Source organism: Eubalaena glacialis, chromosome 6 (assembly GCF_028564815.1).
Source record: "Eubalaena glacialis isolate mEubGla1 chromosome 6, mEubGla1.1.hap2.+ XY, whole genome shotgun sequence".
NCBI lineage: Eukaryota > Metazoa > Chordata > Mammalia > Artiodactyla > Balaenidae > Eubalaena > Eubalaena glacialis.
The window spans coordinates 60,741,037-60,765,354 of NC_083721.1; the positions used below are offsets into that span (position 1 = coordinate 60,741,037).

At 43.7% G+C, this 24,318-nt stretch overlaps 1 protein-coding gene across 14 annotated transcripts in view; it reads left to right on the top strand.

Annotated features, from left to right (window-relative positions):
* The window catches only part of BOC (BOC cell adhesion associated, oncogene regulated), a 266,285-nt gene that overhangs the window by 167,431 nt on the left and 74,536 nt on the right, over positions 1-24,318 (top strand). For 9 of the 14 annotated variants that reach the window (XM_061194176.1, XM_061194172.1, XM_061194186.1 and 6 more), the window contains one exon: positions 10,692-10,778. The exons of 2 other annotated variants lie outside the window; for them this stretch is intronic. The gene's annotated coding sequence lies outside the window, so the exon portion shown is untranslated. Of the gene's footprint in view, positions 1-10,691; positions 10,779-10,809; positions 10,864-20,274; positions 20,724-24,318 lie in introns of those variants that run through there. 3 more of the 14 variants (XM_061194173.1, XM_061194181.1, XM_061194180.1) reach the window with 2 other exon arrangements.

Genomic DNA, 24,318 nt, shown 5'->3' on the forward strand with positions numbered 1-24,318 from the left:
CTGGAGTTTCTAATTGCCTTTGTGAGGTATTTCCCTCTCTTTTTTATTTGCCTTTGTTACAGCTGCATTTAACAAAACCCCTTCTTTTTTTTTTTTTTTTTTTAAATAATCATTTATTTATTTTTGGCTGCGTTGGGTCTTCGTTGCTGTGCGTGGACTTTCTCTAGTTGCGGAGAGCGGGGGCCACTCTTCCTTGCAGTGCGCATACCGACTCTAGGCACGTGGGCTTCATTAGTTCTGGCTCAGGGGCTCAGTTGTTCCGCAGCATGTGGGATCTTCCCGGACCAGGGCTCGAACACGTGTCCCCTGCATTGGCAGGCGGATTCTTAACCACTGCGCCACCAGGGAAGTCCCAAAACCCCTTCTTTTGATACCACCCACTTGTTTTTCTGGAAGATATTTCTTCTAGACCCTTCTGCCCTCCTGCTCTGCTTTTTAGTCTGCTGCACAGCTGTTGTACTGGAACTACTGGAACTGCACTGATCTAGCTTGGATCCGTTTTTTTCTGGATACCATATATTTCTCCTCTCGCTTCCTCCCCTCCCTCCCTCACTCCCTTTTCCTCCCTTCTTCTCTCCCACTTTTCTCTCTTTCTGTATATCCTCAAATAAGATGGTTGGACAGGGTATAGAATAAGTTTAAGTAAGTTCTCTCCTAATATGAAGACACTGTTCTCTGCATTCAGTTATTTCTGTTGCGAGATCTGATGCTGATCCTAGTCTCATTCTCTGTTTTTTTGTGTTCAGTTTTTGTTTCTTGGAAGTTTTTGGATCTTCTGTTTCACCTTGATGTTCTAAAATTTCACAACTAGGTGTCTAGGTGAGCATTTTTTTATTCACCATGCTGGGTACTCAGTGGGACCTTTAAATATGAGGACTCATGTCCTTCAGTTCTGTGAAATTCTCTTATTTATTTTATAATTTTATTTCCTTCATTTCCTCTGTTTCTTATTTTGGTATTTCTATTAATCAGATATAAGAACAATTGAGGTGATATTTTCTGTCTCTTTTATCTTTATACATTTTTGTCTTTTAAATTTTATTTTCTAGGAAAATTTCTTTATATTTTACTTTCCATCTGAGAAGAGAAATGTACTGTTGTTTTATTTTTCAGGTAGCCATAGTTTTAAGTGCTTTTAAATAGCATCCTGTTCTTGTTTTGCTTAAGCTATTACAAATTATTGTATTCTCAGAGAGATTTGAGAAATCGTTCATAAAACAAGACTTGTAGGTCCTTTTTACAGTTCTGTTTTGATTCTCTGAATTTTCTCCTACTTCCAGTCTTTTCATATGAGTTTCTCTTCATATTTCTCCTTCATGTTATAAGATCTTTGGTTTTTCATTTATATTTAAATATAAAGCAACAGGCAGATACAGTTTGAGCTTTGTGTACACAAGTGAAGCAGATCAAAAGGCAGTATTTACTCCAGGGGTGATGGGACAGTTGACAGTACATTTGCTTTGAGACACCTAAACGCCAGAGGTGCCAGCTTCCACAATAGTTCCCTTGGCTTTCCCCAAAGAGTTTGGTCTGTTTCTTTAGAGTAGACCCCCTCCTTTCTCCCATTTGGAGTTACAGACCTGACTACCTGGCACTTTTGCAGGCAGTTGGTGGGGGTGTGTTGAAAGCTGACTGTTACGTCTATCGAGTCTTGCCTCTTCTCCCTATATGTAGACCGCTTCCTCCTTGGCTGCAGCCGTCTCTGCATGTACATTGTCAGCCCTGTCTCCCCCGCACCGCTCCATCAGTCACTGCTCTTTCTTCTATTTTTAGTCTTCCACCAATATGTTGAAGCCTCTTGTGCCCTTTTCCATCCTGGTTAAAGAGAATTGATAACTTTTTTATTATTCCTTTAGTATTATTGGATATATTTTGGGGAGTGAAACCATAATGGTGTACGCTTAATCAACCACCTTGAACCCGAGATTTCTATCTTAATATTATTACTTTCTAAAGCCTTAATTATGATTTTACTACTACCTACAGCACACATCAATAGAAATTAATATCTCTCATACTCACCTATTCTTTTATTTAACCATTTTTTAAATTGAAGTATAGTTAATTTACAATGTTGTGTTAGTTTCAGGTGTACAGCAAAGTGATTCAGTTATACATATATATGTGTATATATATATTATTTTTCAGATTCTTTTCCACTATAGGTTATTACAAGATACTGAATACAGTTCCCTGTGCTACACAGTAGGTCCTTGTTGTTGATCTATTTTATATATAGTAGCGTGTATCTGTTAGTCCCAACCTCCTAATTTATCTCTCCTCCACCCGCCACTATCTCCTGGGTAACCATAAGTTTGTTTACTATCTCTGTGAGTCTATTGCTGTTTCGTAAATAAGTTCATTTATATCATTTTTTTAGATTCCATATATAAGTGATATCATGTGATATTTGTCTTTCTCTGACTTACTTCACCTAGGATGATAATCTCTAGGTCCATCCATGTTGCTGCAAATGGCATTATTTTATTCTTTTTTATAGCTGAGTAATATTCCATTGTGTGTATATAATATATATATATATACATATATATATACACCACATCGTCTTCATCCATTCGTCTGTTGATGGACACTTAGGTTGCTTCCATGTCCTGGCTATTGTAAATAGTGCTGCTATGAACATTGGGGTGCATGTATCTTTTCAAATTAGAGATTTCTCCAGATATATGCCCAGGAGTGGGATTGCAGGATCATATGGTAGCTCTATTTTTAGTTTTTTAAGGAACTTCCACAGTTCCATATGGAACTGTTTTCCATAGTGGCATTCCCACCAGCATGGTAGGAGGGTTCCTTTTTCTCCACACCCTCTCCAGCATTTATTATTCGTGGACTTTTTAATGATGGCCATTCTGACTGGTGTGAGGTGATACCTCATTGTATTGATAGTTTTGATTTGCATCAGTGTGGAGCATCTTTTCATGTGCCTGTTGGCCATCTCACCTGTTCTTTCAATTCCCACTCCCACTATCCAGTTCTGACTCTCACTACATCTCACCTAGGTTATTACAATTAACTGACTAGTCCTCTAGCTTGAATCTCTACCTTCTTCCATAAACCATAACTCAAATCATGTCAGTTTCCTGCTCAAAAACCTGTAATGCTCCCTACTGACTGTAAAAGAAAACCTAACTTTGCCTAGCATTGAAAGTTCTCAATAATCTGTCCTCTGAGCAATTTTATCTCTGTCATTTATCAGATTACTTCTTCCTCCTAGAATGTCCCTACTTCCCATCTCTACAGCTTGAAGTCTTCTTCCCCCACCCCCCTTCATTCACACCACAGCTAATGTGCTACCTCCTTCTGGAAGACGTCATTGATTTGTTTACTCTCTCTCCTTGCCTCTCCCAACTCTGAGGTCTCCCAGCCCACTGGCTGAGCCACTCTCAGAGCATCTGTCACCAAAGGCCTGTATGAGCTTCCGAGGGCAGAGACCTGTGTCATTCATGTCTCTACGACCAAGCAGAATGGCTGGCACATAATAAGAATTCAGGGATTATTTGTTCAAGCAAAATGACTGAATTTGCTTTTCTCTTTTTTTAAGAAGTAGCCACCTTCTAAGATTGCCATGCAGACCTCTGCCCACTGCATTTAGAGCTTGGCAGATGATAGTATTTGAATATTATTTGGTGAATGATTGGATGTTTTTACTACCTTGTTTTTCCTTAGGGAAACTTTAAAGCCCTGCAATTTATCACCTTAGTATCAACCAGGTAAATCTAATTTATGCTAAAATAATAATGGAAAAGGGCTAAAATTCAGGCTCTCAGGACGTGGTGAGCATTTGAACTGAGGTTGTTTAGAAACACAGCCTTTATTATCTCAGAAGACCCCAACAGTCAGCCATTAGCCTGGCTGGGCCCCTGCCTACCTGGATAGTGGAGCTGGAGAGACCAAGAATCAAGGGGAGAGAGGGAGAGCCAGAGACAGACAGTACCAGTGGGACAATGTTTAAATAACCAGGCTGCAGCCCTATGAAACAAGGAAGGTGATGACTGTCCAAACAGCTAGTAGTGACTAACGTGGAGGTATTTAGGAAGGCAATGGGTCTAGGGAATTGATTAAGTCCAAGGGGACAAAACAAAAATGGAAACATGAATAAATACTGGGAATTATTTCAGTCTTTCTATTTCATCTACATGGAGTGTATCAATCATTATTTGTTTGGTTAATTAGGTCAACCTGGGTAAAAGTTTGTGCTGTTTAGTAGACCAAATTCACTAGGTAATAAATCAAGTGCTGTTTCTTGTCCTACATACCCACAAACTCTCTGAGCTGGGCAAATCCTTTCTAATTGGATGTACTTGGAGGGGAAATAGAAGCAGAATGCACTAGTATGTTTGTATGTTCATGCATACATGCATGTGCATATATGCACACCCCCTAGATATTGGATCAGACATGCTTTAAAGGGATCTTTTTTCCTATCATTCATCCTTCTCTTTACAAGCCAGAAGCAGGTTACCCAGGCTTCTTTCCTAAGATGCCCTATGGCATTCCTTCAACAATCCAGGGCTATTTGAAAGTTTGTGGCCACTCACAATTTTAACCCAGGGGGCTTTTCAGGTAAAGAGCCAGAGAATTGGGCTGTTGGGGAAAAGTCTCTTGTGTAGGGTGCCAGGAGGGGAAGGAGACTTTCTAGTTTCTCTACTTTTCTCCCTTGGGTTTTCTAGGTATGATCCTGTTGTGGGCCCTGGGGACCTGGAGCCAGGAGAGGGGTTTAGCAAAGGTTCCCCGTCAGTGTTTCTCAGGGATTCCTGACAGAGCCCATCAGAGCTGCCTTTTATCACTGCTGCACGCTTTAGTGAGTCTGTCACGGCTCTCAAGACATCGTGTTCCCTGCTGGATTAATCCTGCCTGCATTCAGACTCAGGATGTGGGCCACAGGGAGGGAGGGGGGAGGGGGGAGGGGGGAGAGGGGAGGGAGGGAGGGGGAAGTGGGATGGGGAGAGGAGGGAAATAAGGTGGGAGAAGGAAAAGAAACTTTGAAAGTACCAAGTAAAAAACCTAGGAAGAAAAAGAAATTAATTTGCAAAATTAAGGGAAAAATATAGTTTGGACAAATTAAAGCTAAAAATCTGAAAAGAGAACAAGGGACCAAAAAAAAGGGGGTAGGCCCTAAGTCTCAGAATGTGAGGGACATTCAGTATGGGAGCAGAGAGGCTCAAGCTCCAGGCTAGTTCTGTCAGAGGAGGTTTATTATTTTTTTTATTTATTTTTTATAAATTTATTTATTTATTTATTTATTCATTTATTTATTTACTTTTGGCTGCGTTGGGTCTTTGTTGCTGTGCGGGGGCTACTCTTCATTGCGGTGCGTGGGCTTCTCATTGTGGTGGCTTCTCTTGTTGCGGAGCACAGGCTCTAGGTGCGCAGGCTTCAGTAGTTGTGGCATGTGGGCTCAGTAGTTGTGGCTCATGGGCTCTAGAGTGCAGGCTCAGTAGTTGTGGCGCACGGGCTTAGTTGACCGCGGCATGTGGGATCTTCCCAGACCAGGGCTCGAACCCGTGTCCCCTGCACTGGCAGGCGGATTCTTAACCACTGTGCCACCAGGGAAGCCTGGTTTATTTTTTTAGAAGATTATAAAGCAGATCGATCATTCACTGATTCACTCTCTTACTTGGAGCACATTAAGTTAGGGCCGATGATGTGTGGGCCCCATGCCAGCACACACTTGGAGAAGTTCTTATATACTCAGTTCTGCCATAGCTTACTTGAAGAACTACAGAAGGAGATTCAGTACACCAGAGCCTCAGTTTTACCCTCTGTAAAACTTATACCCAAATCAAACCTACTAGAAGAGCACTTTGGCATTCCCTCAGTGAAAGCGGTTTTCAAAAGAAAAGGACTGCTGGCTTGACACGCGATGAACTCCAGGTGTGAAAGTGCCTGTGCATCTTGCTGCTAGAAAGCCCCTCCTCATCTGGGCTGGCTGACACTCCAGTCTCTTCCAGTGCTATGGTTATGGTCTCTCAACTGAGAGACTAGAGGACAGACATACGAGATCTCTGTCACTCTGAGTGAGCATCTTGAGGGCAGAAACTAAGCCTAATTTATTTCTATTTCCTCTCTGCACATGAAACCTGATACTTAGTAAGTGCTCAGTTACTTTTGTTCTTTGTTGGAGAGGGATCAGGAAAGGCGTCAGAGAATCCATGAATATGAGCTAGGCCTTGTAGCATTAATGTACAGGCTGCATTTGGCATACAGAGGTACTCAATAAAGGAAGCTTTCCTTAGTAAGTTTGTGGAGAGGAAAAGAAGAATAAGGCAGAGGGACTGAGATATAAAACGCATGCCGAGTTCAAGGAACAGAGAGTTAGCACGAGTGTGGCTAGATAGGTGTCCCCCAACCTTTTGTGTTTGTAAGAATGGCTAGAGGAGCTAGTTTTGATCTGCAGAGTCCTGAGGTCTCTACACTCAGAAATTCGGATTCCGTAGCCTTGAGGGCCAGCGAGGATATCTGCATTTTAAGCAAACACTACCAGTCTATTTTCTTACAGGTAGTCTGCCAACCACACTTGGAGAGCACAGGCCTGGGGATGTGGGAAGTGGGGGCAGTGGGAGTGGCTTGAGTGTGTGGAAAGATGAAGCTGGGGTTGGTTGAGAAGAGTCTGGACTCTGTCCAGGAGGGGAGCCCTCCAGGGCTTCTAAGCAGGGGAGTGACAGGGCCTGATCTGTGATGGAAATCAACTGTTCTTACTAAAGCTCAGGGCATTTTCTCTTTGCTTCTGCTCCATTAGATATCATTGCTTCAAGGGCCCTGAACAAATAACGTTCCATTAAAGCTTCCAGGTTTTGTAGGACCCAGAGTTCCAGTTACCAGTGGAATGTGAAGTTCACAGGCCGTGTTCAGGCTTGCAAGGAGAGGATTAATTAGGTAAAAAGGCAGTTGCACACATAAGTGGGTGCCCACACCCCAGTCTGGCCTGGTGTTTTGGTGCACTCATTCAGGCATACAATACTCTTTTCAGTTCTAAGCGCCACCTCTTGAAACAAGTTAAAAAGCGAGTTCCAAGTGAGATGCCCAAGTGCTGTGTTTTACACAGACTAATGATCAACAGCCTTCTGTTTTTATGGTCCTGGCAACCACACTGGGCTCGCACTGCTAAGGATGCCATAGAAAAGAATCCCGCGTCTCACATCTGACTACATAGCTAAGTGCAGAAAATTATGTTTTAGGTTAAAAACAAAAGTGATGGGTTTACTGAAATTACTGGTTTCTAAAAATTTGTGCCTATGGGTTTTTTTTAACATTTAAAAAATGCCACATGTTTCACTGTGTTGGGACAGTGAAATTAAAATTAACATTTGTAAAGTACTTTACCCTTTGAAAGGTACTTTCACATGTTATATCTCTATTGATTCTTAAAATAGTCTTGTGAGATAGGTATTATCATTATCCCCATTTTACAGATGAGAAAACGAAGTGTAAGTCTTACTGATTTGTTTAAATCCATACAGCTGGAAATTGTGGCTCCAGAAGCCAATCTCAGGTCTTCTGATTCCAAGATCCATGATTTCACAGTTGCTGCAGGAACCCTGGCAATCAGTGGGAATGCAGATATGTCAGTTATCCCCCTCACACCTCAACACTCTCCTGTAGCTCAGCTTCACAGCTAGTTGCCTCAACATTTTGTTCATTTCAGATATCTTTGACAGAGAGGTGAGTGAGGTCATGAAAACTATGTCTAAGTTGATGGTCAACTAGATTGGAAACAAGATTGCTTTTGAGAATGAAACTATAAAGTTAACTCTAGTAGACAAGAGATATCCCAAATCACCTTATAGGTATTAATAGAATGGCTTCCAAACCTGTAAGATGTTGTGACACATCTAAGAAATTATATGGCAGGCAGAAAGGGGAGTTGGTCATCATCCTAGAGACAAATGTGGCAAGACCCACTTGAGCTCAGCTTAGAGGAAGATGTGGCCCAGTGACTTGACCCATACAGGCCCAGTGGCATGGACAGCTTTGCTGTGATAATAGATGCTTCTTAAAATTTGGACCAAAAACCCTAACCCGCTTGTGTTGTTTCCATGCTCACTGAAGTAACTCTGAGATTTAACTTCCCTACTTAAGTGTCTGTGGGGTCTGAGAGATACAAGTCCCCAGGCTCTCCAGGTGAGCCCCAACCTGGGCCCTGGCCAAGCACTCACTTGCCCTTTTGAAGCATCCAGAGCAAGTCCTGGAGGTGCCGTCCATAGCTCCAGAATAAGCCTTAACATTTGTGAAGGCCAGCACTAGTCCATGGCTGCTTGAATGGGCCTCCAGTTTTTAAATCAGCGACTTAAAGTGAGAAACTGATTTTTCCATTATGTTTCAAAAAAAAAAACATTTCCCACCTCCCATCTCTGTTGAGCCACTCTGAACTTGCTTCCATTCCTACAGTGCATTTTGTTCACTCTTAGAGAACTTCAGACATGCCTTTATCCCTTTTCTCTCTTGTCTCCATCTTGCTTTTTACCTGCATGATCCCCACTCAGTTTTTCAACTTTGTATTTAAGTAACTTTACAGAAAAGTGCAAAGACAGTACAGTGAGTTCCCTTAGATCCTTCACCCAATTTCTCTATTATTACCATCCTTAACAACCAACTTCAATAATCAAAACTAAGCAACTAACATCATTACAATACTATTAACTAAACTACGGACTGTATAGATTTCATCAGTGTTTCCATTAATGTCCTTTTTTCTGCTCCAGGAGTCAATCCAAGATCCCACATTGCGTTCAGTTGTCATGGATCCTTGGTCTTCTTAATCCTTAACAGTTCCTTAGTCTTTTCTTGACCTTAACACTTTTGAGGAGTATTGGTCAGTTATTTTATAGACTGTCCCTCAATTTTTATTTGTCTGATGTTTTCCATTTGGGGACAAGAATACCACAGAAGTGATATGTCCTTCTCAGTGTATCATACTGGGGATGCATAACATCAAAATATCTTACCACTAGTGATGTTAACATTAATCACTTGGTGGTATCTCCTGGGTTTCTTCACAGTAAAGGCAGGTTTTTTCATCTTTGTGACTAATAAATATACTGGGGGTGATATTTTGAGACTATGCAAACACCTTGTTTCTCTTCAAACTTTTGCTCACTAATTTTAGCATCCATCACTCGTTCTTGGCCTGAAAAATTATTGCTGTGGTGTTCTAATAAAGATTTTCTATTTCCCTAACTGCTTCTACATTTATTATTTGGAGTTCTTCTGTAAGGAAGAGCTGCCCCTTCTACCTCATTCATTCATTCATTCAATTATTTATTTATATCAGTATGGATTCATGGATATTTATTTTGTTCTATGAGTTATAATTCAATACAATGACTGTTTTGTTGCTGAAATTTTTCCAGCTTTGGCTGCAGGTTGGCCGCTTTGCCCTTTCAACACTACCCAGCCTTTTTCGGGTACTTCCTTGCTTCTCTAGCAGCATGAGATGCTCCTGTCTCAACTTGTATTTATCCCACCCCAGCCCTGGAATCAAACACTTTTCTAAGAATCCCTAATTCTTTAGATTGGAGAATGGGATGTAAATACCAAGACTTAGGTGGTGGGTGTGCTCACTGCTACTGGGATGTCACTGCTTCTAGGCCCTCTCAGCAGATAGAGCTAGGAAATCTATGGATGAATACTAGGCGCATACTAGGTACGTATTCACATCTATATTTATTTCTGTATCTCTCTCTCTCTGTCTCTCACTATATATATATATGTGTGTGTGTGTGTATGTGTGTGTATATACATATATTATAGTACATATATATATTTTTTAAACCATGAGTTCATACTGATACCTCTGACTCTCATCCAAAACCATAGATTTCATTCTAGCCTTCCCTTTTTCCTTATTTGTAACTTATTACTCTGACAGTAAAAAGCCTGACTTTCATTATCTACAGTGTATTAAAGTATTTGTTCAACCCTAGTATATAAACAAAGTAGTTCCAGAATTGCTAATCCGTATCCCCATGAAAAATAAATTTACTAACTAGAATGCAGTATTTGTGTACAGTTCTTTTTGCCGTTAGCTTTACAGTATCCAGCCAAAATACTGATTCCCAAAGTAACTTAGTTCTTTTCTTCCCCACTCCATTATGGTCTGTTATTCATTTGCAATATAGTTAGGTTCAGTTGTTATAGTTTGTATTCCATTTGGGGCTCTTCCTTCATCCTGGTTCATTTTTTAAAAATTTATACATAGTAAAATTTTCTTTATGAAGTATAGTTCTATCAGTTTTGACAACTGCATGTTATGCATTTTTAAGTTGTTTTCTATGTTCATAAAACTGAAATTTTTTTTCTAGCTGTATATATCTAGGCATTTCCATTTATTTTTCAAACTGTTTTAGAACTTTATGGATTGGTCATTCCTGAGGGAGAAAAGTTTCAGCATCTCTGTGTTTCACATCAGAAGGGCCCAAGTTGAGGAGCCAAACTGTGTCTGTATGCAGCCACTGCTTCAAATTTGGTCAAATCATGATTTTCCATCACCTAAGGAACCCAGGTCTGCACAATCAGATTGGCTGTGCTGTCAATCTATATTGGCTCTTAAGACATGAAACAGCTGATGGGGGGAGGGTTTTGGGGACCAGGGTTGAGAGAGAAAGAAATATTACAGGCTGGCAGCTGCAGTGCTTCCTTTCTCCTTTTTTTCTTTTCCTTCCTTTCTTCAGATAACAACTACCCACTACCTACCATATTCCAGAAGTTGTGCAATGATCTTTAAGGCCCAGGACCCGGCTTCAAGAGTTTCACATCAAGTAAGGAAAATTGAAAATACACCACAGTGTGAATGGCATCCCCTGTGGTTGAGAAACATGATAGCCTGAAACAATTATTAAAATGGTGAGTAGGTGCTATGATAAGGGTAAACACCAAGTGATATGGGTACTTGGTTAACAGGCACCTCTCACATGCTGGGGAGGTGGGGTGGGCAAGGAGGGCCAGAGGAGTTAACAATTGAGCTCAGCTTTGCAGGACAAGTAGGAGTTTGGTGCAGGAGTCAGTAAAGGTACTCCAAGCAAGGGCACCACATACACAAAGACCTAGAGAAATGAATGATCTGGAATGATCTAAGGAAGTTCTATATGGTGAGGGAGGGAATAGGGTCAGGAGTGGGAAATGGTAGGATCATATTGAGGAGATACTTGCTAGGGACTGTGTGAAAGGTTTTGTGTGCTTTGCTAAGGAGTTTGATTTCATCCTAAAAGTGGTGAGGTCACTGAACAATTTCAGGAGGAGAGACGGATATGGCATGTTCAAATTTGCCATTTCTAAAGGTGTCTCCATCAGGAATGTGGAAAATGGACCAGTGATGGAGGCAGATGGGAAGTAGGGAGATTAATCAAGAGGCTTTTGCAATATGAGAAATGATGCAGGTCTGGATTAGGGCCCTTGCAGAAGGGACTGAATGCAGGTAGTGAATTCTGGGGAGACTTTGGATGTGGCACTGCAGGAGTTAGTGACTACTGAATGAAAATAGTGAAGAAAAAGGAGGCACCAAAGATGATTCCCAAGTTTTTCTGACAGCTAGATAGATCATGGTGTTACTCACTAAGGCAGTTTGATTTCAGACTAACTTTTTTTTTTGGTTTACATCAGACAGATATAAAAAAAAGAGAGAAAGAAGCAGGTTTTTTTCTGCTAAATAAGTGGGGTTTTGCTAATATTACTCATATTCACTGAGGAGGAATCAAATAAGAAAGTTTCACTGCTCCATGCCATCATTCTTAGACCCCACTGTAGAATAAAGGAGATGATTCCGTCCCAAGGGAGACTAGAAAGTTACAGTTTCAGGAAAGTTTGAGTTTGGTGTGTTCAGGCAACTTCATGGGAAGGTGGTCAGGGTGCTTACACAGAGCCTTGTACTCAGAAGGGCCTCTTGCTTGGTTTTGATCTCTGTGGCCGCCATCTTGAAAGTCTGTCTTTGAATTTGTCTTTTGTAAATGAAGTTAGACTGGACAATGAAGCATACACCGGAGGCTTGGAGTCTCAGCTCACATGTGGTCCTGCCTCCCTCTTCCTCCCTGGGATAAGTTCTCAGCTGTGCATTCCTTTGAACCCTCGTGACCTAGTTTCCCCCAGCCTTCCCCTCCCCATACCTGCTCCTCAGTTGCCTTCTGCCCCAGGTGGGGGCCTGAGCATAAATATGGGGAGGGTTGGGGTACAGCATGTACCCACCCTGTATCTCAGAGAAGGGCAAAGCAGTGGCTGTCCCCACCCTAGGCTGGCAGGTCCACAGACTTTCAGCAGAAACCTGGACCTGGGCCTCTAGCCCATCCCCTAGTGTGTCTTGGTGTAGAGATTACAACTCCTTGGGGGTCACCTTTCTGCTGTGGGTATGAAAAAGGGAGATTGACTCCCTGACTCCTGACTGGGACCCTCCCTGCATTTTCATTTTGCACTGAACTCTGCAAATAATATAGCCTACCCCTGGGTGTGTTGACCAATGGCAGAAAACGTGGATGGAATTGTTCCAACTCATCATGCATCCTCCAGAAACTAGGTCCCTTCTTGACCTGTCAGAGGAAGAACAAGACATTCAACGAAGGGTCAAAGAGGGTGCAAAGCAGAGACCAGGTCAAGAATGAATTCCCGTTGCCACAGACTTTTGGAAAAGACTCAAGCCCCTTCTTTTTGGGACCAGAGGGGCATGGTCCTGACTCTTACTGATTGTGGCCAGACTTTTAGGGGCTGGGCTGCACACACACAATAACCTACAAATCATTTTTAAAACATACAACTACTCACAAATGAGTATGCAAGTAAAAATGACAAAATCTGAATAAAGTCAATGATTGATATATCAAAGTCAGTTATTAAGATATTGTTAAGATATCTTTAAGGTATTGTACTACAGTTAGGCTAGATATTGTGTTCCAGTTAGGGGGAAATCTCTGTATTATTTCTTACAACCCATGTGAATCTATAATTAACTCAAAAAGTAAAAAAAATATATGCCAATCATGTGCTATCATTTCAAACGTACCGTTAGCATCTAAATGCAAAATACTAAATAATAGCCATCCAACTTTATATTTAAGACAAATCAGTCTTTACGTGCTTTAGGCAAGAGCCTGGTTTTTGATAACTATGATTTCGCCTCAGGTGCAGTACCAGTTATTGGTATCCTTTCAACATTCCAGACTATATAGATCCATTAGGCTTCAACTGCTATGACAGAGATACTTGATTTTATTAATTCTTCGTTCAAGTATTTATATATGGGGCACTCGTTTTGGGCCAGGTATCAGGCTAAGCACTGGGGGTACAAAGATGAAGCAGGGATCGCCTTTGTGCTTGAAGATATTCCAGTCAAGAGAAGTCAGATGGACCCACAGTTACCACTACAATGCTCATGATAGATGCTGTAATAAAGGTAAGAAGAGGGGTCCATGGAGGACAAGTGGAATTGGGGAGGGGAGGTTCAGGCAAGTTTTCCTAGAGGAGGTAATGTTAGAGGAAAATCTTAAAGAGTAAGTAGGAGTTAGGTGAATACAAAAGAGGAGAAAAGGCTTAAGTCAGGGAACACGGAATTGGGCAGGCTTGGAAGCATGAGAAAGTGTGGTGCTTTGAGGAAGGGCAAGGAGATGCCGGAGCGCAAGATACAGGTAGGTGGGCCACGGGCAAGCCAGGCTGGAGAGGTGGGCTGGACCAGAGCAGGGAGCCCTTGTCCCCTTATACCAAGGGAGCTGGGAGCCGCTCATAAACTTTAAGTAAGGTAGTGACATGACTGATCCTGTCTTCACCTCTCCTTGATAAATAAGGACAAGGCTTATGGATTTTTTTTTTTTTTAAGGAATAAGAGAATCAGTGGGCTGTATGATTCATTTTCTTAGTCCTTCCTTATCCCAGGCAGAGGTTCGTAGGTAAGGTGCTTCTCAAATTGGGCCCACCAAGCCTCAAATGATTCCATTTCCTAGTTGATGAATCCAACCAATAGAAGGCAAAGAAGATGAATCTGGGTTCTGAATCTGAGTTGGAGAGGTAGTGGGGAGGCTCATACAACATCACCAGCCCAGTATCTCTGTCTTCCTCTCAACTCCCCTTTCTTCCTCATGGCTTCTGCCCTGAGGGCTACTCCCCGAAACCCAAAGAAGTGGGGTGGGGGGAGTTAAGGTGGGGCACAGCTGGTTTTCTGTTGCTGTGACCAAAAGTCCTAGTAAATCCCTGGTAACTCATGAAAGAGAAAGAAAATAATATATTGAGAGCAAAACAAGCCAGCACACTGCCTGTCTCTAAGCTTGCCATGGCAGCTTTGGCATTTGATTCTGCTCTGCTCAGTCCCCGAGCATTGATTCCCCTCCGTGGAAGCATCTCATCGCTAAATACCCTTCCAGGATGTGTGAGAAACTCCTTCCCTCTTAAGTGGCTGACTGAACAAATTTAACGGAGGCTGTTACCCACTGAGTTCGATATCAAAGCTCTGAGGTCAAGTTCTCCTGGAGTTTTTGCTTTTATCTGGAGTCTCTCGCCTCCTGCCCTCCACTGCCGTCAGCCTCACAATATCAGACCCATGGAGTCTGGGCAGCTCCAGGATCCACGTTTCTCAGCCTAACACACGAGGAGGGCAGGGGGAGAAAGGATGGAGGGAGTTGACGAATGTAGGGGTTTCATTCGGGACTAAATGGGGCCTGTGCTTGCATCAGAGGATCTTATATCATGGAAAAATGGAGTCTCTTAGAACTCAGTGTCAATAGACAGATTCCATTTGTCTGAGACTTAAGGAGTGTGCAAAATCAAGCATGCAGCATGGGTCATGGAAATGGCCTTGGATTACTCTATTTTCCAATTTCTCTGTCCTAGCTTTACCTCTGACTCAAACTTTTACTAATATAACTACCATTTATAGAGTACCCACCAAGGGTTATATTAAATATATATGTAAAATAATGGTCAAGACATTGGAACTGACCAGTCAGAATAAGTGCTAGCTGTAAACAACTGGTATAGTTGTACCAGATGACCCACTAAGAGTCATATACTGAGAGAGATACTTCATATATATTATTTTGAATTTTCACAGATAAAGAAAGTGGGATTCAGAGTATCCAAACTCATACAGCTTAAGACTGGATCCAAAACCAGATTGATCCCACAATCTTGCTTTTTTATGTCATCCTCCCCCTAGGGTACCTTTGTCTGTAGGCAGCCTCAAGGGAATCTGAAGAATGATTCCTTAAAGTCAAAGAACACATGGCCAGTAGGAACACCTGAGCTGACAGCGTTGGACGACAGAAGTCAGTCCCAGCCAGCTCAACTTGAATGGGGAGTAGATGGCATTGTACCAGGCTCACTTGTAATCCTGCCTCAACCTGCAATTTAGGGTTTAATTGCACACTGTCTTGCATTGTTTACTAATTGTTGCAGAGGTCAATCTTATACTTTTATTCATCATTCTTCATTCAGTCATCAAATATTTTGGAGCAACTGGGCACATTTCTTCTCGGGCAGCCCTTGTGATAACCAGCATGGAGAGGTAGGCCAACTCAGATAACTAGTTAATGGCCCACTAAAGAGCAAATGAGGGCTAATTTGCCTTTTTATTTTTTTTCTTTTTGGCTGTGCCATGCGCCTCGTGGGATCTTAGTTCCCCAATCAGGGATCGAACCCATGCCTCCTGCAGTGGAAGCGCAGAGTCCTAACCTCTGGACCACCAGGGAATTCCCTAATTTTCCTAATAATAAATTAATGAATTAAGTTTTGCATTTATTTTGAAAATGTTTTCAGATATTGCTTTAATAAATAAAAACTGTACATTCAACAGCTAGAATTTGAAACTGGGAAGTTGGACGCACAAATATTTTATTTCTAGCACCTCTGATCAAGATAAAAAGTCTTTATCCAAACATTAGCTTTGAGAATAAGAATGTATACAAAAGCCAGTTTTCTTATTATTGTTAGTACTGTGAATTTTAATATCTAGTCTTCAATCTAGATATCTTAACTCATATATCAGAACAGCATTCTCTTAAGGTATACAACCCTTGGACTCTTCTATTAATTACAGTTAGTAAGTCACCTTAGCTCTTTGAATGTATTTGGATGTCCTATTAAAAAAAACAGTCATTTGGAAGCCCACAAAAGATTCCTTAATGGCTTGACAAAATTCAAGCATCTTCTTAATATGCCTTTCTTACTCCACTAAGAAGCCTGTAGCTCATGAAACAGTTGCAGGGAAACCATAGGTTGCACTTGAAAAACCCCAGGTTTCAGAATTAGTACCACCACTTAGTTGCTAGGGATCTTAGGCAAGTTACTTGAGTTTCCATATCTGTAAAATGGAGATAATGAAACCTACGGGAGAGGGTTGCTGTGGGGATTCGAGATCACATGTACACACAGAATCCAGCACAGAGGCTGTGAGCAGTAAGTGCTCAATAAATGTTAGTTTATTTCTCAGGGGGTTGTTGGGAAAGTTAAATAAGATCATAAATATACTTGAGCTCACACAGTAAAAAATTACTGTTCCACCCTTCCCACTTGAGCATTGTCTCCACTGTAGTGAATATTAGGCAGTTGTTTTCTTTATCTGTGTAGTCATCCAAACTGGACAATTCAATCAAGTCTCCACTTGGAGCCTTGTATTTGATGATCTCATTGTTGTGGAGATCTGAGAGATGAAAATATATATTGGAGCCACGACAGGACAGTTTTGCAACAGCAGCCAAAAGCCCTTAAAACGTTCTGTCCGTTCATCCAAAACTTCTACTCATAGGAATTCACCTTTAGGAAATAATCAGAATTATAAATAAAGATTTATGACAAGATGTTTAGTCAACTGTGATGCATGATCATAATAAAAATAGAAATAATCTAAATACATGACAATAGGAGAATGGTTGAATAAATAACAACCTCTCTGAATAGCACACAGCTGTTTAAGTTGAACTTTGGAGAAGATTTAATGACATGGGGAAAATAATCACATTTCAATGTTAAATTTAAAAAGTAGGATCACAACTTGTGTATACAGTGAACACAATTTTACAAAATATGAAAGTACCAGATGAATCAGTGAAGAAACTGACCCCTAAGTTACCAAATGCATAAGAAAAAAATACAAAATATTGAATAAAGGTATCCATTTATGCTGCCCTTTTAAACATCTTCCAGTTCTGATCAATTAAAATCATATACTCAGTGAGGATGAACTATGGATTTGTATGATGAGAAACAAAAACGAGAAGAATGACTAGAAAAAACACTCTGTTAACATTGTTACCCGTGGGTAGTGGGATTAAGGTAATTTCCCCCTTCTTTGTGCTTTTCCATATTTTCTAAATTTTCTTCAATGAACATATTTTATAATGAGGAAAACAGATTCATATTAAAACAGAGGGGAGATTATCAAGTCCCTATTTCTCTTTGCCTACGTGTTAGTAATTTTCTCAGCACAATTCTTTCCAGATATCCTTCACCACCAAGGTGCTCCCTGTCTGTATGATACAAATGGAGTGTCTACAACACACTAAGGAGGGAGCACCCTCTCTTCAAGCCACTCACTGCGATTCCTTCCAGTTCACTCTGCACAGTTTAGTGATATGCAACTTATATGGATCTACAATCCCTGCCTACCCACCCCCAACATGATAAATGTGATGATCACTTCCATACTAAATGCTTCTTTCTTGATAGAGGCCCAGATAGCCCCCAAGGAAGCAAAACGCCAGAGGGAATCACCATGAACAAAGTGGAGAGTAGCAGAGAGCACCTGATCACAAGCCCACACTCTGTTTTGAGATGGCTGGGTGGTTAGAGTGGGGTAGGGATGGTAGGGATAGGGAAACTAATAAAGGGGGGAAGGGAGAATTAGGCAAGGAACTTGCTCCAGGCAAAGGGAGAGAGTTCAGAGATACAATGTTCTTACAGGGGTAATAATAATAAACACAATTATGTTAATACAAAGAGCCATAAAAACAATAAACACATGTGAGTTGCCAACAGTGTGCTTGGTGCTGCGGCAGAATTAAGCCCTCTCAGTTAGGCTGTGATCTGCATTCTGTCTGAACTCTGTGGGAAAGATGAGCAGCCACACGAGCAGCCTGGGATGGAGGGAAGTACAGGCCATGGGTCTTTCTCCTGGCTAAATAATGTTGGTAAGGACTTCAACCTTCTTTGTTTTCTGTTGTGCTCTGACTGGTTGACTCAGGGTTCAGGGGACACCCAAAGGCCAGAATGGAGGGAATCAAGAGTCCTAGGAGAAAGTCTTTGGAAGAAGACAATGGGAAGGGGTAAGAGACATCTTTGAGATGTTGATCAATGAATAGTATATAAAAGAATATAGAAGAATCAGTATGAGAGTTTCATGCATAGTTTCCTCATTGGTATCCCACATTATCAGTGAGAGTGGTACTTGGAGTCATCTTTGAAAAACAGACAGGTCAGTACTCTGTTGGGGGCTCTGGGGAGAGGGAGTGTTTTCACTGCAGTGGAAGGCTGCTGGCCCATTCCCTTGGGAAATTAAGAGTTCTGTACCCAGGATGGGCCCCAGGCCTGTACTCCTGAGTTGTGCCCTAGAGGAGGACAGTAAGAAGGTGGAAGCTGATATGGGCATCGAGTGGAGAGAAGAATAGGCCTTGGAGAATGTTAGGGGGAGAATGTTGGAGATTAAGAGAAGGAAAGTGGGGAGGGAGGGAACTGGAGAAGAAAGGAGCGGAAAGAATACAAGTGCATAGTTCAGAGAAGGAGTTTATAGTCTTTTTCACCTTGTTGAAAATGGATCACCCCCTTTATCCACTTTCCCCTGGGGGCAGACCCAAGAATCCAGGCACGTGGAGCTGAACGTTCCAGATACATCAATAAAGAAACTGGCTCATGCCTGGATTTCCAAAAGCATGAGAAAAAAATAGTACAACATACTGATTAAGAGATGTTTGTGTTGCCCTTTTAAACATCTTTGGATTCAGGTTCAATTAAAATCATATACTTGGTGTAAAGTATGCATTTTTACTGATGAGAAACTTAAGAAAACAAAGTTGAGGCCCCAAAAGGTTAGGCGACTTTCTCAGAGCCACACGGTAGCTTGCTGCCTCCCAGGGCGGCTCTCCTGCCATAAAGGAGGCAGCACCTTCCTTCTCCCCACTCCCCGCCTGCCTGTCAGCTTTCAGAACGGTTCCTTCCCACTTTGGCACAAACTCCAGCGAATGCCTGCCTTAACCCTTCTGGGTCTCGGCCTCCTCAGCCTCAGTATAAGGGTGTGGACTGGATGACCCTTCACTATGTTTCATCACTTACAGATTAAGAAGGAGACCCATTTGCCACCAACTCAGTACGTGCTTGACTTCTCAATACCGTGGAAAAGTAGTTTTTAAAACGTGGCCCTGGTCACACAGCATCAGCACCACCTGAGAACTTACTAAAAATGCACATTCTCGGCCCTACCTCAGACCCTACCGAAGCCGAAACTCTGGGCGTGGGGCTCAGCAGCCTGTGTTTCAATAAGCCTGCAGGGGGTTCTGATGCAGCTCAAGTTTGAGAACCGGTACTCTGAATGCTTTTCTGCCCAACACTAAAGGGAGGGCTTAACACGCACACGCGCACAAGGACGTAACTAACTTTTCTCTGTGGCCGCTACCCCCACCTCGCCTCCCCCCCTCATCCTTTTCCTCGCTCTTCCATCCTGGGATGATGAATGGAGGTCAGGGCAGGGCGCTGTCAACGGAGGAGGACACGGCGAACCCTCCCTTCCCCGACCCACCGGGTGGGTCGGGGGGGAGGTAGCACTGGGGCTGTGGTTTCCTTATAAATTTCTCGACAGCCGCTGCCCCATTTTGGCGGGGGGTAGGGGCGCGTTTAACAACAGAGTTTACTTTTAATGATGTATCCAATCATTTGTTTGCAGAATGAAGGAGACCATTAAGAAGGGGGGCGGTGTCAGAAAAAGACTTGGGGAGAAGAGACTGGGCAAGAGGAGGGAAGGATAGCGTAGGAGAGCAAGGGTCTGAGGTGAAGCTAAAGAGAAATGGGGGTTCCGGGGAGCCCGTGGGTGTGGAAGAAAGGCGGAGGACTTTGCTTTTGGTACCGGAAAGAAAGTGAAGTTGGGGGAGAGCACGGGACTCAGGCGCAACAGAAAGAAAAATGGGAATTAGGAGAAAAACTAAGTTTGGGGGGACTGGTTTTTTTTTTTTTTTTCCCCAGCTTCCTTTCCAAGACTTTCTTTGCTCCACTTTGCTCCTCCCCCTCCTCCCCGCCTCCTCTCCCCCCCTCCCCCTCCTCCTCCTCGCGCGGTAATGGGAGGCTCCTAGGCAGAAGCAAAAGAAGGAATTGTTTGCGAGTTCAGTCATCCAAAAAAGCTTCTTCCATATGGAGGGACCGGGTGCGCAGGGCGCGGCGTCCCCTGCCTTGTCCTCCCGCTGCTGCCGCCGCGGCCCCCGCTTCCTGCCGCAGGGACCCTGAGCCCCGGCCCGCCGGTGTCAGCCGCCGCGAGCGCACACGCACACTCACACTTACACACACGCGCGCACACACACACTCACGCCCGCCGCAGCCGCACGCGCCCGCACGCGCCCTCCCTCCCCGGCCCGCAGCTTCTCGGTCCGGGGCTCCTTTGTTGCTCCCGCGGCCGCCGCTCTCCCGTTTTGTGTGTCCCTGGGTGTCACTGTGCGGGTTGTGTGTCCGTGCGGCACCGGGCTGTGTGGCTCTCTCCGCGCCCACCGCGCCCCCGGGCCCCGGCTCACCCTTCCCAGGAGCCGGCTGCACCAGAGGTGAGTCACGTCGCTGAAGTTTGTTTTCTTTTCATAAAAAGTTGTGTTTATTTGTTGGTTTGGGGAGGGGAGGGGGCGGGAGGCGGCCGCAGGCCGGGCGATACCGAGGAAGCGCCGGCGGGTGGCTGGTGGGGACGCGCCGGCGGCGGGAGCGGGTCCCAGCGCTCGGCCCGCGGGCTCCGGCGCGGGGCTGCGGCCGAGGCGGGCGGCGGGGTGCCGTGTTGCCGCCTCCGGGCCCGGGGGCGCCGCATCTCGTTCCGTGCGGGTGCGGTCTGGACGGTCGTTCCCGGAAGCTTCCCGGTGGAAGAAGGGCCCGGACAGCCTCCCAAACTTCCCCGGAGGTTGACACCGGTCTCCGGCTCCCAGCGCGGGGCTCTGGGGAGAAACCCACATGGGGTCGGCAAATACACAGCACCACCGCACACCCATTTGGCCTCTTAGGGGGTGAGGGTTTACCGTCTCGGCGTTTAAAAATAATAATAATAAATAAATTTTAAAAATTAAAAAAAAAAATACTAAACCCAAATGAGGGACCGAACGGACGGGGAGCAAAACAGTCCTAGAAAAGCATCCCCCGCTAGAGGGGTGGAAGGGCCGAAGCTGAAGTGAGGGTGTCCAGAGGTGTCTGTGGGTTTGGGGCAGCGTCGGGAGGACGTGTGTGTGTGTGTGTGTGTGTGTGTGCTCGCGGGCACAACGTCCTCCTGGGGTTGTTTTCTTGGGGGTTTTTGTTGGTGTAACTGTGAGAGGTTGGGAAATGATCCTTTGGAACAAGTGGGAAGGGGCTGTGGAGAAGGGCAGGGAACCCAGGAAGAATTTTCTGCTGGATTTTTGAAGGCTCTGCTTAACTTTCAGGGCGCCCAGTGTTAGTTTGCCCTTCCAGATGGTAGGAGAATTTTGAGGGCTGGGGGTGCAGGCAGACCTGGTGGAGTTTAAGGAGCCCTAGGGATTTGTTTGCTTAGTTTTGTTTTGGGGATGGGGTTGCAGTGGCAGGGTTACTTGAAAGGTTGTTGTGTGCCTCCAGAGATGTGGCAGTAGAGCTAAGAATACCCAAACCACACACCAACGATCCTAAACAGGCACTTTCTGGGCGTGGTGGGGTGTTCTGCCTCTCCCCCGTCCCTTCTCAGCAAGTTCAAATGGGTTTGCATAAGTTTTTGACCCAGAGTTGCCTCTTTGAATGGACTGAGTGAAAAGTATGTTTTGGTTTCAGGCCCTTGTGCCACCTCCAAGTGCCTTGTACCCAGCTCACATTTGTCACCTAGATCTTCGTTACCCAGAACTTTGCAAACACTGGCCATTGAATGAATGAAATTTTCAAAATTCTTGAACGCACAAACATTTCTGATTTATTCCACAATTGGGCCCTAAGCAGGCAGCCTAGCCCTGCGATGGTTTTTCATCCCTTTGGTTACAGTCAATAAATCAATCTCCCTTTTCTCAAGGGCAGCATGACAGTATTTAAACAGTCTCCTTGGACTAAGGTGGGGACTGATGCCCTCATACATCTGTCCAACCTGTTTTCTGAGCTTAAAGTGAATCTGAGGCAAGAGTTTGGCCATTTTGAGGTATGTAACAGGTTTCCCAGGAACGTTTCTGAGGTCTTATAATTGGTACTTTTTAATGGTTTCATAATTGAAATCCAGAAGGTTCCCATGGTAATCTTGAAGCACCTTGGGGTCAGTAGGACAGAGGCAGGGTGAAAACAGAAGTGGAGTTATGATTTTCCTGCAGGATGAGTTTTTGGAGCGAGTGTATGGAAAATGAAAAGTAAGAGTTGCCGCTTTGCTGACATTGCCTGCCCGCAACTATTGCTTAAAGTTTGGCCCTTCAGGAGGCCGGAGGCTGTCTACACCTATGAAATCTGAGGATTGAGATGTCAGACACTGTCTCATTCATCCTCTGTCAAGAGATCTCAGAAGAGGAACACTGCAAGAAACAGCTTCTCAGGAGAAATTGCCCAAGCCACAGCATTGGCTTTACTGAGGAGAGGAAGTTGATAGAGTCCAGGATAGTTGGTTCCTTGACCACAGTTGGGATGGGGGGTGATGGGTTAGAGGGAACCCTGCTTAGCTGTGATTGGTTGGCCAACTTGAATAAGAGGGTGATTTTTGTTCCTTTACATCCTCCAAATGGGTCCAGAGATTTTCCTTTCTTTGAAATGCTCTTTCAAATGTTTGGGCTTCTAGCTCTCTTCAGCAACTTATTTGTGGTTTCCATACCCTAAGAAGGAGTAGGAGATTTTACTCATGAGATAATTCAGTTGACTTCCCCAGGGATCCCCAGGGTATAAGCAAGGATGGTGAGAAGTGAACCTGGTGGTCACAATATTCCATGGGACCCTAGGGTTCTGAGTTCAGATTTCAACAAAGTCACCAGTATGGTTAATGAATAAGGGTTTTCCTTTCTGTGTCTTTTTTTTTTTTTTTTTTTTTATTTATTTATTTATGGCTGTGTTGGGTCTTCGTTTCTGTGCAAGGGCTTTCTCTAGTTGTGGCAAGTGGGGGGCCACTCTTCATCGCGGTGCGCGGGCCTCTCACTATCGCGGCCTCTCTTGTTGCGGAGCTCCAGACGCGCAGGCTCAGCAATTGCGGCTCACGGGCTTAGTTGCTCCACGGCATGTGGGATCTTCCCAGACCAGGGCTCGAACCCGTGTCCCCTGCATTGGCAGGCAGATTCTCAACCACTGCGCCACCAGGGAAGCCCCTTTCTGTGTCTTTTAAACAAGCGGATAGAAGCTGAAGAGGACCCAAGTGCACCAGATAATTGCTTCCAGTACTTTCTGTACTCTGAGTAAGAGAGTATTAACCTGGCACCAGAAGATATTGTACATTGGGAGTTTGCTTTCTTTCCTCCAAACTCCAAGCCTTCTTGCTATCTGTGAAAATAAGGAGGAGGGGGGATGGAAATTGGGGAGGGAGAGAAAAGAAAGTGATTTGTTACATTTTTTAAAGTGTATTTACTTTAACATATGGAACTTATTGTCATCTCCATACTTCAATTCAGCAAAAGTTTATAGCACATCAGACCCCAGACTGGGAGCTTTTTTGTCCCAAGAAAATAAGCTTTCTTAGTCAAAGGATGGTTCTCCAAACGACCCTCCCCTCCCAATTTTTATTTTTTGCACAAGCATCTAGTAATAATAATAAAAAATGTGTTTTAAAGTTACCCACATTGCCATACTATAACTGTTTTTGTTCATCCATGTGCATACGTACTTTTCACATAGCTCTGATAAAAGTAAAGACTCTTGTAGTCAGACAGCCCTGAAGCAGCTCTACACTTTTGACCAAAGACTCATAGGGAGCAGGTATATCCAACCACTTTGCTATTGCTGGGAACAGCCTAAATGCTGAGAGTGCCCCACATGGAGCCTTTACATGTAATATTTTCATCATTTATGAGGCTGAATCAAATATTTGGGGCTGGAGGGTAGGATGGAAGAGGGTGTTTGTTTTTAATCTAGAAATCCGTGTTTACAAAAAGCCTTCCTAAATAGGGCTCTTGCCTCCTTGGAGCCCTCAGGGTTGGAAATGGGTAGAGAAGGGGAGGTGGAATCGGGAAGTAAGGCTTAAAGGATCCATCTCAAGTGGCACTG